The sequence below is a fragment of the Dysidea avara genome, chromosome 3 (assembly GCF_963678975.1).
Source record: "Dysidea avara chromosome 3, odDysAvar1.4, whole genome shotgun sequence".
Taxonomy (NCBI): Eukaryota; Metazoa; Porifera; class Demospongiae; order Dictyoceratida; family Dysideidae; genus Dysidea; species Dysidea avara.
The window spans coordinates 31,766,869-31,781,961 of NC_089274.1; the positions used below are offsets into that span (position 1 = coordinate 31,766,869).

Consider the following 15,093-nt stretch of genomic DNA (forward strand, 5'->3'; position numbering starts at 1 on the left):
TGGAGCCCAGATTTATAGGGATTAGGCTGAGCTCTGCCAGCTTCCCAGTGTTTGATCAAGGAATCTTGGATGCCTTGCTGTGGTTGCTGCAGTCTATTTCATGGAGTCTGCTAGTGTTGTGAGAAACAGTTTGAGAGAAACAGTTTGAGAACAGTGTCATCCATGTTGATGATGTCCAGTCTGGCATTGGTATGACAAGTAGCTCTAGCAGAGGCTGGGGAATCACCTTCTGACATCCTGGTGCATCCAGAACCTGTGAGAAGAAACGAAGCAAGGTTATTGTGGGAAATGTCATCAGCCCAGCAGTTTGCAGTACCTGGCACATAAATGGCTTACAAGAAATACTAAAAATGTGTCCAGATGAAGAACATACATCGTAGAAGGTGCATGATGTGTTGTACCCGGCTGTTCCTGGAATTGGCTATTGATACGACAGCCTTGTTGTCACAGTGGGCAATAACATGGGAACATTACCTAACCCTTTCCCTAATTGCACAGGCTAAGATGATTGGAAGTGGCTCTTTTAATGCTACATGTAACACTTTCACACCTCAGATCAAAGGAGCCGCCCGGGCTACATTTCGTATGTAGCTCAGCTGGCCGGGCTACAACTGGGCAGTGATTATATAGACGCCGAGGCTGAAATTGATCATGGGGATGCATGACTTGGATTTCGCCATGAAAACCACTCAGACGGAGAGCGTTTCATTATCCTCACCATCCTACGAGTTGAAAAACAGGCTCACAGGCATGAGGGCTTTGCCTGATATGTATGCCCTCTGTACTGCAGCCCTTGGGCATACATATCAGGCAAAGCCTGAATGCCCCGTGTTACAGCTAATATGTAACACTTGTCAGGCTGATAGGGCGATCAATTACCCAAGTCAATACAAGTGCAGCAACTGGATGTGTTATATATGCATACATAAAATTTTCGATTATGGGTTAGCAGCTAATACGTTCTGGTTACGTTTGGTTATGATAAACATGTATACCGGACTCATGTAACCTTTCTGAATACAATGCATGACCATAGAAGCTAGAACCATTACTGGAACAATGGGTAAACTGCACCACAACCGAACAAACCCAAGGCATCAGATCAAAGGTGGTGAGCACTATCACTGCTGCAAGGCATGAAGGAGGTTCTATTCCGTGTCCTGATGAATGTTGCCCACCATAAAATATCTGAATGTGTGGTGGTTTCACCAAGCCGAGACCTGTGATGAGGCTGAGCTGGTGAAATTTTTTTAAGACTGGCAAGTTTTTCAAACAGCATCTCATGAAGGTCTACCCAGGTTGAACCACATGGCTTGCATGAGCTAAATAGCTAATTAATGATTCTAGTTCCTTCCTAGTACATCTCTTGACTATTCAATGGAGGATCATCTGCTGCAGTTCAGATAACTTGAGTGCCAGTAGCCTGATCTCCCAAGGACTGTAAATGAATCTAGAATGTTAAACAGGTAGTCAGACCCTATAGTTTCTCCTCTGTGATTGGGAGACCCTTGGAAATGACTGAAGGTGGAGTTTAGTATGTGGAGAGGGGGAAGAATCAGGTGCCTCAATCACCTAGAAGTCATCCAAATAATGAATCAAAAACTCTACACCAGCTTGCTTGATAATCCATTCGGCTGCATTTGTGATATCTTGGGGGCTGACCTTAACCCAGAGGGAAGAGCGGTGTCGACAAACAAGCCCATAGTATTATTGTTATTACAGCTTTACAATGATCAGCACTGAAGGTCTACAGCAAATTGTGCTGCAGTGTTGCCAATCATCAGGATGGACTGGAACAGTTCTGTGGGCACTTCTTATGTCCACCTTAGCAAGTCAGGCCCCCTGGCCCATGCTTAACACACCATGTGCTGTACCATGAATTATGACATAGATACGGGAGCATAAGGATCCTGGTACACCATCATTGACACTGGATCCCTCCAGGGAGGACATGTCCACAATCAGCCGTCACTGTCCCAGTGTGTACTTGGAAATTACACTCATCTGACTAACTTGAGTAGATAGGAACCTGACAGGATCTAGCGGGCCCAGAACATGACCCTCACTGCACCCCTTAGCCAGGGGTAGGTAAAAACAGTGGACCCGGGGACCCGCGGGAATCCAACTCTTCTTGGAATTTTATACACTTCACAGTATTCTATACTTGTAGTCTTGTACTAAATACCTCTGCAAGTAGTCTAGCATGGCCAATCCACTTTTCCCCCCTCGCAGCATCTCGCATGATGTCTACACCAATTAGAAATTATAAGCGCCTCTAAAAAGTGACTGAAGCTGACTGCATTTATAGACCACTGCCTGCTGCACAGTAAGCATACGTACTAGTCTATTATGCCGCCTAGCTACTAGAGTAGTTTAGGAACATTGTGCAAATGCACCATGACATATGAAGAACTGCTGGAACTTGCTTAGCTTGGCTTAGCTGATAATTGTTCGCCTGCTGCACAATGGCATGCTAGTCTATTATGTCACCTAGGTCCCCGGGTCCACTGTTTTTACCTACCCCTTTTCCAGGTATTCATGAATTACTTGAGGTTGCTCCCCTGCTGAGTGCATGTTCTTGACTGAGCTAGTACAGGTGTAACCATACTTACAACCATATCTGATTCCATGGACTATGTAGGACCTGAAATGTTGATCCAGGTGGGTGGCCATACTTCTGTCCCATTCCTGCCACTGTAAGGGGGTTTGGAGTAGCTGCGAGCCATGGCACTTGAAGGGTGAGGTCCTGGGCCTGCAGTTTGAGTTAGGGCTATGCAATAATTAAGATAATAAGAGATATCAATGCAATTATCGTTATTGTGGCAGTTTTCATTATCGTGATAATAGTTGACTATTATCACCTATTGTAATCACCTTTGTGCAGTAAAATTAGCTACCACAAACTATTATCAACCAATACAGTGGAACTTGTTAATCAGGACACTTGAAAATAAGGACACCTACATAATCTGGACACACATTTCTGCATACTATAAACATAATTTCTGCATATTATACAGGACTAGCGGTCATTTATTATTTCGCCATGGATGGGCATTGTTTATGAGAAGTTTGAGCTATAACTAACAGTTGACAAGAACATTAGGCTGTGCAAAGTTAATTATATATTTCTGGTCCTACCAATTCCCCAAAATTGACCAGGCTTTTTTTTGGCAACTTTTTGATGTGGTACACTACATTTGACATAGCAGTACATGGAATTATAGGTTAATGTATAAAGTTAGTGCATCGTTGTAAGAAAAAAGTGTTTACAAGACATGAAAACCTTTCATAGGTATAAATTATTGTATGGTGATTGCACAATTCATTCAGCAAAAAAAAAATGACCAGGAAGGGAACCAGAAACATATAAATTGACCTGATAGGGTGATATATAAAACCTTATAGCCAACTGATATGACATACGTATATGTACAACCGATACATGGGGTGACAGACCAGCTGCCAGGTCCACGGATATACAAATACATGTGTACATATTTCTATATGGCAAGCTAGGATGCTTTGACCACAGATGTAAATACATGTACATAGTTGCTATGCTATATTCCTATGTGAATAGAATAAGTCAATGGCCACTCTTCCAGTGGACAGATTGCAGTCACAACAGTCGCCTCCTGGTGTCTTTCCATGCTGCCCCTGTGGACACCAGATTTCTCTAGAAGGACACCTTGCTGGCCCAGATAGCAGTAGCTATCTCACCACTGGTTCAGTGGTGTAAGGCCTTTTTTGGGTTGAGGCACACTCTGTTGTCCTGTGAGATGTTTCCATGCACAGGTCACATCTTGAGGCTGATCTTGTGGCCCCAGTGAAGTAAATGGCATACAGAGTAGTAGTATTACCAGACAAGGCTACCAGGCGCCTGAAGGCTGCATCATAAAAGAACCCATCCCAGACCAGTAAAGTCCTGACTTACATGGAGTATGGTTGTCATGTATACCATCAGCTCTGGAATAAGTCAGGCTTCTCTGAACCACACACACACTGACATAAGATGCAAAGTATTGCAGCCATGTAAAGATGTCTGTGATGGCTCAAGGTCGGCAATGTTTAGCGTTGCCTGTCTCTCTGTTGTCCACTGACAGTGCTCCAAGAGTAGCTCCCCCATGTCTATGAAGTCACCTTGGTGGATTCTGCTAGCCAGGCTTGCTGAAATAGGTGTGAGCCCTTCCCCAACATAAACCCCCTTTCCATTTGTAGTCGTAGCATTCTTCCTGTGTCCATTAGAAACACTACCTGACAGTGTTTTAGCCAGCCACTAGCTGAAGATACAGAGTCATTGCCATCTCTTAGTGGTGATTGATCTTGGGATGGTAAGGAGTCACAGGGCTCCAGCTGCAGATTGTTGGTTCCACCACTGACTTCGTGCACATTCCTTAATGACTCTTCTGGAGGCATAATATGAGAGGGAGACACATGAGTAATAGCTGCACTAGGTACAGTGTACCAGTAACTTGTGACCAGATAGACCCCCTGTGTAGGTGTTAAGAAAGAGTAGGGGTGCTAGCAAGCATGAGCAGCTTACAACTGAAGGTTTTTTTTATAATTAAGCTTGCATGGTATGGGGCATGAGCCGGAGCAAGCAACGAAACTGGGAAGGATGCAAGTTCAAAATGAACTGGCCGTGAGGAACTTCGAGAGTCTTTAAAACATGTCATTATGGTCCCTTGAATACACCGGGTTATACATGGTCGTGAGCATGAGTGAGTATAGAATTATTAAAAAATAATACGAGTTATGTGAATAATCACAGTGAGTAGTATGAGCCAAAGGTCCTGGTCGTCTCAGAGGATATCCTCTGAGAGACATACCACAACACTGCTGATTACCACCATTATTTTTAGGAGCTTTTTCTACTGCCCTTCAGAGAACTGCTTCAAGTTCTTCAAGCCGTACCCCCTTGTTTCCTTTCTCCATCCACCCTGGGTTTCTTGGACCTTGGTTCTTCATTGTCCTAGTCAGCCATGGCACAACTTACTACAGAACACTTCAAGGAGAGGAGACTCTTGAGGAAGCTGCTTAGTCAATTGCTAAGGCCTTAGCTATGGCGCTCGTTTGCTAATGCTCACATAACAGTTAGGTACGCCACTGCCCCCTGGATCATGTGAGGAGGCTTCTATAGTCTTGCTGAGCTGTGTAGTTGTATCACCATTCCACTGCACCATGATGGACAGCCAAGAGGAGAGCCATTCATCAATTAATCTGGTTAAACCCCAGCTTTAGCCTACATTGGAAAGGCATAAAAAGGGCATTGATTTGCCAGTGATGGTTATAAACCACACCGGAATGCCATCGAAATGGTAGTGAAGTAGTGTGCCTGTTACAAATACACTGTACTGTACATGTGTAGCAGGTTTTGCTTCATTATATTTATCACTGTGCAAAAATACATTCTAGCTATTATTGTTTCAGTTTCTGTTCTTTTCCACTTCACTGGAAAGACCTTTTCCACTTCACTGGAAAGACCTTTTCCACTTCACTGGAAAGACCTTTTCCACTTCACTGGAAAGACCTTTTCCACTTCACTGGAAAGACCTCAAGTCAGGTACCATAAGTCTAAGGAGATAGTTAGCAATTACTTTACCAACTCAGTGCCAGTAATAAAGACTGTTTGACAAGCTGTGAAAAAAAGGGTGCGGTCCCAGAAATCCAGGGTGAAACATGATGTGAAATCAAAGGCAAAAATTTGTATTATAACTATGGTATAAAGCAAGGTAGATGTTCTATAAGAGAATATTGTAGGCCAAAGCCTTCCTCCAATAAATAATTACTCTTGTAGAGCAGTCAGTCAAATACTCTAATAGAACAGTCATCATGTAACACTCACCACAGTTATGAAAACTTTCCATATATCTTTAGAATCTGGGGGCACAGCCCCCTGCTCCGTATACCTACTACCCTGGTGCACTCCCTTGCCAATCCCTGGATCAGCCCCTACATATCACCATCATCTTACAGTATGGTAGTACTATATGTTAGGGATCATGGAGATTTGGCACCCAAAAAAATTAACCTTTCCTTTATAACAGCTTGGCAGTATTGGTTAGGCATAGACCATAAATGTCTTCAGAGCAACCCTAAACCCTTCCAGCAAAGTTCTAAGAATTTTTAAAAAAAAATCTATTTAACAGAATTTTGTGCTGACTGATAACTGATGCCTCCAGCCAAATGTAGGTCAATAGTGGATAAGGTATGAGCTTGATTTCTTCACTGTTAGACATTGCTTCATCCCAAGATACAGTATGCCTTTTTGCCAACCACAGTATATACAGTACACGTATCATGGACTTCCCTTTGTCCTCCTTTGTTGTTAACGCAAGGTGTCAATTCACAATACCATGATACACTTCAATGTGGCTGCTTGGCTAGCTATTATACATATCGCTCGTATTTTCCATAGTGACTCGATTGATTGCAGTGATACTTCTCATACTGTTCTTCATTTGTAATGCTGTGTAACAAAAATTATCTTAAATTCTTGCCAACTTGTGGCTTGCAATTGATGATGATTGTTTAAAATTAAAATCATCAATTACCCAATGAGCTATCAAGCTAAGCAATGAATCACTGCTCATATTTGAGCTCCATACATCAGTGGTAAAGCTGAGATGTTTTAGTAATTCAAGTTTACCTCTAATGACACAAACCATCCTCTCAACTATGCTTGCAATCACGATCTCAGAAAAATGAGTATGTTGTACTTTGTGTGTATCAAGGCTCCAAAGCTGGTATCATCAACAATAGAGTATGGCTGACAGTCTATCGCAATCATCTCAACAATTTAATGTGAATTGATTTTGCTCGAAGGTCGTTGTTGTCCCAAACCTTGTGCATGGGTCAAAGTAACTTGCTTTAGCCTCAACTCCTTTTACCACCTTGACTGCTTGTTGCTTCTTTCTCCTTTTCCTTCATTACTTCATACTGATTGACAAGGTTACTAGTAGACTATCTCCTTCATATCACATGTATCAAACATATACCGTAGTTTGTTTTATTTTTGTGCAACAAATTTTCATGTAAAAATATTTTCATATGATTTCCATGAATGACTGCTCTATTAGAGTAGTTCAATCTTGTGTAAAATTTTTCGTACAAATTTTGCATATGAAAATTATTTTACAACAAAAAAAAAAGAAGCAAATTACGGTAGCAAATTTTGAGTCTTCTGCAACCTTAAAGAAATTCCCAAATTTCTGTTCAAAGCCATATTTGATTAAATTAGTGCGCATGAAGCGCTACCTCATATCGTGGTAATAGAGGTAGCAATACAAAATTGGTTGAAAACAAACCAATATTCAACATTTCCGATAGCTGATCTGATTATCGGTGCACTTTTAGTTTATTTTCATCTATTTCGAATACACCCATGCACTCTGTCATAGCCATCACCTCACAAAAGAAACAGTAATAAGCACATAATTAATAGCTGTAGTAAGTAATAATGTTGATGTGTAATCTACCACAGACTTCCCCTTTAATTTGTTATTGTATAGACTGGCACCAATAATTATCTCTGTATTCTTGCAGTTTAAGGATGACACAGTGAGCTATCTTACTCCTTGGTACATTTAGTAGTCCAGTTTCAGGATTATTAGTGACAATTACCTTATATAGAACTGCAGTGGAACAGTATTAAAACAGCAATGGAATGGTGTTGAGACAGCAGCGGAATGGTGACAGAACTCAAATAGTGCCAAAATGCCATTGAAATGCAGTGAAACACCATGTAATGTGATGGAGTGGAGACTTTTTTGATGCCTACTGTACATATCTGAAGCATTAAATTGATTACCCACATAATTAATTAAAATTGTTGCATTATAGTAAAACCCATGTCTTTTCTAAGGCTGAATGTATTCATAATTATGTGTATGTATGTATGTATGTGGTCTTGTTGTAATGTCATAAGGAATTTCTCCCAAGTTGATATTTAATGCTTGTCTTGTATGTATAGGCATTTGGCTACTTTGCTATGGTGGCATTTGGAGCACTAGCAGCAATCATAATTCTGACCATTTTGCTTGGCAGGAAATCCCCAAGTAAAAGTAGCGGCCAAAGTGACCCGTCTGATTACAAGGAGGATACTACCCAGTAATGTCTGAAACAAACACATTAATATTTTATGATACTAGTTTATTGTGGTTGAACATCTATATAGCATGTTCCTTCTTCCAATAATTATATTGTTGTTCAATAACAGCCTGACAATGTAACATATAATCAAGACACACATAGTCGGCACGCCATACCGTGGTTACAGTATATTGCAGGGAGAAGAAAACGGCATTTTCACGCATGCATAACTCTGGCCCGTTCTCCAAAGCACACCATTTTTGCATAACACACTGTAGTTGTCCTCCAGGTAGGGTAGACTGCACAGAATATTTGACTAAATTTGTAGCAGCCATTTGTGAGATATGGACATTCAAAATTTAGACTTTTCCTTAAGCCATAGGAGCTTTATGGGGGGGGGGGGGGGGGGCTTCAATGTTTTCTGCACACTGAAAAAAAAAGTTATAAAACACAAACGTGTAACTTGATTGCCAACACAAATGAAGAGTATATAAACATTCTAAAGCTTACTAATAAATAGTCTTGGAGTTATGAATGTTTATTTGCATAAAAGGCTTACGGCTACAAGATAAACCAAACATGAGTACATAGGCAGGAGTGCCTTTTTGAAAAACAATTGAGTTACAGAGTTATAAAGCAAAAACTAAACAAGTGTAGAATTGCAGGATCAGATACCCTAATAGAGCAGTCATCATGGGATAAAACTGTCAAAAAAATACCAGGATTCAAACCAGGGATTTCCATACCTACATGTAACATCCACATCCGTAACCACTGAGCCACTGCTATCTTCACTCCAAATTTCTACTTTGTAAATGGATATTCAAATCAGTTTATTGGTAAATGTTTATAATTTCATAGATCTACCAATAGAAATTCTAGAACATTATAATGTGCATTTAATTAGAAGTTCTCAAAAATGTGTGCTCTATTAGAGTATTACAATAATATTAGCAATACATTTATATACAAGTTTGTATTCAGTATTCATCATTGTGTCTGTACAGATGAGAAGAAATGAGAAAAAAACAAACCCAGAAGTCAGCCATAGGTTGGTTTTGGGACCTTATAAGGTTATAAAGTACAAAAGAAGTGAAATCCATGCATGCAAAAATAGCTAAGCTGTGAAAAAATGGTGTGGCCTTATAAGCTTGAGCCGCACCATTATTTTCACAGATTGGCTGTTTTTATGTGGTTAACATTACTTTGCAATAGTACATATAACTAGCTATTTTAAAGGAAGTATAATAGACATGCTACAAAAAGTAAGGAAACAAGCTCAAAAATATTACAGCTGAAATGAGAAATGATCCAGCAGTAAAAGTAAAGAAACAAGATTAGACGACTACTTGCTAAAATGAGACACACTTTAATACCTACTTTTGGCTACCTAGCATCTTGAAATGAGACCATCAAATTAGCCAAAAGTAGGGATTAAAGTTTGTCTCATTTTAGCAGTTGTCTAATCTTGTTTCCTTACTTTTTACTGCTGGATCATTCAGCTATAACATTTTTGAGCTTGTTTCCTTACTTTTTGTAGCATGTATATTATACCAATCCCTACTTCCTTTAAAATTTTTAAAATAGCTAGTTTGTTTACTTTTTGTCTAGCTAGCTAGCTAGCTCCTTTTGTTTTCCACATAATATAAATATCGCTTAAAGCAGCTATCTTTTACCTTCGTACACAATAAGTGCCTCTCAAAATAATTATTGTCTTATCTTTTAAAGCTATTACAGCAACTGTTAAAGGCTTCAGCTGCATTTCTAATGGCCTGAATATTGATGATTTTACAGTAAAACATTGCTGGATAGTCCACCATTAAGAGTGGAACCCTCGCTTTTAGGAGTCTGTTAGCTAGCTACCTCACAAAAACTAAACTGGTAATTAAGACTATATAAAATGACTACCCAGCGTTAATAAATGCTAGAGACAAGTCCTTGGGTACTACCTACACACACATGCTCACACTTCGTTAAAATCACGTTTTTGACTTGTGGTGCGTACCGCAACTATTAAGCACTGCAATTAAGAGCAAAAGAAGCAAATGAATGATGAAAGCAAACAGCATGGTGCAGTAGACAGAACGTAATCGGAACAACAGATTCGTGAATCTGCCGTCATTACCTTAGCTCTGAAATTTCTGGAGCCGTACACCTAGCGCAACCAGGTCTTACAGCAGGCAGGCAGGCAGGCAGGCAGGCAGGCAGGCAGGCAGGCAGGCAGGCAGGCAGGCAGGCAGGCAGGCAGGCAGGCAGGCAGGCAGGCAGGCAGGCAGGCAGGCAGGCAGGCAGGCAGGCAGGCAGGCAGGCAGGCAGGCAGGCAGGCAGGCAGGCAGGCAGGCAGGCAGGCAGACAGATGAAATTCAGGTGAATTTCGAAATTTATAAAACTCACTGTACATCGAAACATTCGACTGTTTGCTTTGTTTAACCAAGGTACAGCATCATTACAGCAGTACTAATGTGTTCCAGGTGGTTTTTCAGATAAAATTTATTGCAAGGCTGTTTTTTAAGGTGCAAAAATCCATGAAACCATGTGATTTCTTACCAACCCCTACTATACAGTACTGTCGTACTGTATGATACATGTAGCTACTGTGAAAAAAAATCCGTTAATACTTAAATTGTGGACTTTGCACTAGCTTTGCTACAAGCATTAGTGCTCAGACAAAACTGCTTATATTCTTACACATTTTTCATCACTGATGCATGTAGTTTGTCAATCAATGCCTCAAGTTTTTGCACAGTGGAATTTACCCTTTGGCCCCTAAAGCCAATATTTTGGCTTTGGTTCTTAAAAACAAAAGTTATTTTACGAAAATTACGTGTTTTGACATATAATTTGGGCTCCTGTTACTCCATGTAGAAACAACCTTTTCCTTCGTGGTTTGTGTTAAACTACTCACGAAGGATAGATCTACAACATCATATAACTTTTACTAACCTTCTTTATTCCGTCTCTCCTTTATGACAGGTAGCATCGTAGCAATTATTGTCTTAAAAATGGCCGAAAATTCTTTCAAACGCATATTGGCCTTACTTCACGCTCAATCGTGCTACAATGTTCGAATAAAGCTTAGGGTATTACCAAGACTTGGTATTACCCATTAACCACAGAGTAGCGTGGTCCAAACCGTATATTCATAGGATATTTTGTTTATGAGATATGTGTGTTTTGAATGCATGCGTGTAACAAAAGCCAATATATTGGCTTTCGCGTTTAACAGAACACTTTTCTTTATTAACATAGGGGCCAAAAAGTTAACATGCAGGGTTATAAGACCTTTTGTGCACTTTTGGGTAAAAGCATGAAACCTACCACATAGTTTATTTTGATAGAGAGCCATCTCAAATTTGAGCTTTGGTGACTTTTACACCCAATTTAATTAATGCTTTAAATGGTCAGTTTTTCATCTATCTTACCTATACATGATTCAAAATTTGCTAAATTAGTGTCGAATTAGTGCTCTTACTCTAAAAGTACACTAACATTAATATAAAGACAGTCCCCCTGTAGCTTTCACTATTCCGCAATTTATGAGAGCAAAATCTAGCTACTGGTGATTTATATGTGTAGAAATCGCAAAGCTGTTTGGCTAGTGGTATTTATATATAGTATTGAAAATAAACTGCCAATTCTTACTGCAACCCTATTGACATCATATTCAGTAAACTGACAATAAATACAAATAAAAACTTGTACTAAGTTTCTACATTCCATGGCTAGGTAATATTTATTTTAAAATGTACATATATAAGTCACACTACTGTTTTGATTTTAAACCTGCACCATGACCAGTACCTAGCTATATGAGCAATGTATCTTACCGCTGCATGTGTAGAATGGCTTTTCCTGCTCTATGCACTGGGAGATAACCCATTACAGCACTCCCCTAGCTATATTATGAGATTATAATACATGCATTATACTATACTATAGGCATTGAATAAAAAGATCAATGATGTGATTCCATAAAAATTGTAGACATGCAGAGGTGATCATGATTTGCTTATATATGCTGAGATGCAATAAATTTACATTTAACATGTTGGTTCCCCTGGGAGTAGTGACACGGCCAACATTTATTGGGGGCTCTATTACACATAATTATGTGCTCATATATAGCCATTCAAGTTTCAACAACATGGTGCATCACGCAACCCAAACCTGTTAAACCAGTTTACAGATTGAGTTATTTTATATAGGCATTATTCATAAGGTTGGTGTTTGATTGATAGTACTTTGTGGCATAATATTACATCTTCATTTAGGATTCTGTGCAGATGAACTCAAGACATGGTCTCACAACATGCTTGTATAGTTAAGGAAAGGTTTGAGGCTTAAGCACTTACCGATTAGTCCCAAAAGTCTTCTTGTTTCAGTATATAGCTGTTATATATGCAGTAAATTGTAAATGCTGAAGCCCGTACACCTGTACTGGAGGGAGCTAAACAATTCCTATGTCCAGCTAGGTGGTGAATTTAGATTTTATCTTTCCTTGAAAAAATACATGGGAAAAAGGTATGGGTGTACATATGTAGGTGAGGAAATCCTATTAGACATAGAAATGTATTTTCGATACTGTTATACATACATCAACACACAAGAATCAACGATTAGCTACATTATAATGATTAAGACATCATCACAGACTTTAATTACTTACAAATGTACTTACTTCATGATTAATATTTTCATAGGTTAAAATGTCAAGAATTGGTAGGTTGGTACACATGTGAATAAAATTCAGGACAAAAGGAATACAAAAATAACAATACAATATATCCTAACGGCAGATAACAAGGTATGCATGGTCTTGACAAAACAGCAACTCATATACAGCCATAGTGTGTTTCTGAGCTAGGTTTTGGGAAGATTTGCATTTAGCTAAATGCACTAGAAGACTACAAGGGCTTGTACTCGGAGATTCTTGTGGTTTGTTTCACTTGTGTTAATTTTTCAATCTACAATAATAACAGAGGGTCGGTCTGACAATTAAGTTTACATGGCCTTATGTTCATATGGTTTTGTTGAACATGACTTCCTTAGTGGGTAGCTAGGGATAATGTAGAGGTGTGGGTTTTTCTAGCCAAAAATATCACCCAAAAGCTAGCTTCACGATACCTTTCTGGCGCCTTAGCAGCATTATTCAAACTCTTTATTATGTATGGCTTCTTATTCTGACTGATGCCTTCAGACAAGTTTAACTCGATAATGACTAAAGCTAAGGGTTTGATTTTTTTTTCACTGTTTGGCATTGCTTGACTTGCCTTTGTCCTCTTTCTTTTTTCTGATAGCCCAATGTGTTGATTTGCCCACCTATAGTGGTAGCTAGTCTCAAACTAAAATTTGAAACAGTCTCTGTTTACCATTCATTTGTTACAATAGCAGGAGTGTAAAATTAATCCCAAGTTTGTTATTGCACTGTAAAACAGCTAATGAATTACATGTAAAAGAATCACAGAACCCATTTAAGTATGACGAGAGGGTGATATAATAAATATCCAATCAAATAGACTGCCAATAGAGGGTTTTTAAGTGCAACAAGTATTGATAGTTTGAGTATAGCCAATCAGAATTGTTCGCATATGAAGTATGATAGTATATGTATCAGACTAAGAAGCATTTTAAGTGTTGAAAGAATGATGTGGTTACACAGAACTGGATACATGTGCACTACAAAATATGATTAGCAGGCAATCACACGCACTTTCATGCAATTAGGGAACATAATTATAATTATACTTGTAGCAGTCAAAATTCTCGTGCAATGTTGACTGTTACTCATACAGTTATTCCAATTGCACTCACAATGTGTGTGATTACCTATACAAATTGATTTCTTTGCTCTTCCTACAGCATGTCTAGCAATTTAAACCTAGAAAACATAATATTATTACATAGTGGATATTGTGCCGGTACCGGTTAACAAGCACGAACGGCTATTGTGCCAGCATAGTAGTATGCCCCAAGTATTCGACTTTAGGGCACGCGACCAGTAGTTTGCCTCGAGTCTTGTACTTTAGGGCACGCGACAAGTAGTATTAACGTCAGGGTTGGGTCGGGTTCAACTTTGATTTCTTCTTCACTTCAGTTGGACATTTATAAGGTAGAAACTAAAGCAAACCAGTAGAAGTGGTACAGTGGTTACGAGTATGGACTACGAGTATGGAAGCTAGGGTTCAAATCCCAGCTGAGGCAACTTTTTTTTTGCTTTCTTAGGTTTTTTTGTACAAGTTTTCTTTTTTAATGCACGTAACATTCTAAGTATTACACCCTCTACTGCCGGAAAAATAGCCGGCAAAACAGTGTAACCGGTACCGGCTCTATATAACCTACCATATTATTATGCTGATACTTTAGTAGTTTATTCTAGACATTCAATAAGGCTTGAGACAGAATGGTGTGTGCATGTGGTATGATTATGAATTGCATCCTATAAACTGAAGGAAATCATGAGAAATATTGCTACTTGCCAACTAATATGTACATGTACACATGTAAAATGGAAGAAAAGGGTTAATGCAAATTGTTTGAGGAAACATGACAATCCAAACAAATTGCTTTTTTTCATTTGTGACCGTCTCAGCAAAAACCCGACTTGGTCTGTCATGCTACAACTGGTCCCCCCGGACCAGTTGCAGCAACCATACTTGGTCCCCCCGGACTACTTGCAGCACTGCAACTTGTCCCTCCCGGACAACTTACGCCGCCACAGTTGGTCCCCTTCTGCCACAAGTGGTCCCCCACTAGCTTTATCATAGAATCAATCATAGATCTTTGAGAACCCTATAGAGCTATAGGCGCAAAGTGCTCTATGCACTGTGCCATGGCTGACCTGGCTTCTTTTATGACCTTCCACTGTGGCCTTGCTAGTATGCGTACGTGTTATACAAGATCAAGATACTCTAATAGAGCAGTCAGTCAATACTCTAATAGAACAGTTATCTAACATTTACAGTTACATTGGTACATTTAGTCTAGCTGCATGCTAAGGAT

General features: G+C 39.4%; 1 protein-coding gene across 1 annotated transcript in view; it reads left to right on the top strand.

The window, feature by feature from the left end:
• LOC136250701 (F-box/WD repeat-containing protein 7-like) overlaps positions 1-8,220 on the top strand; it is a 46,268-nt gene extending 38,048 nt beyond the window's left edge. Inside the window, exon 19 of the mRNA XM_066042931.1 lies at positions 7,976-8,220. The gene's annotated coding sequence lies outside the window, so the exon portion shown is untranslated. The remainder of the gene's footprint in view (positions 1-7,975) is intronic.
• The last annotated feature ends 6,873 nt before the right edge of the window (positions 8,221-15,093 follow it).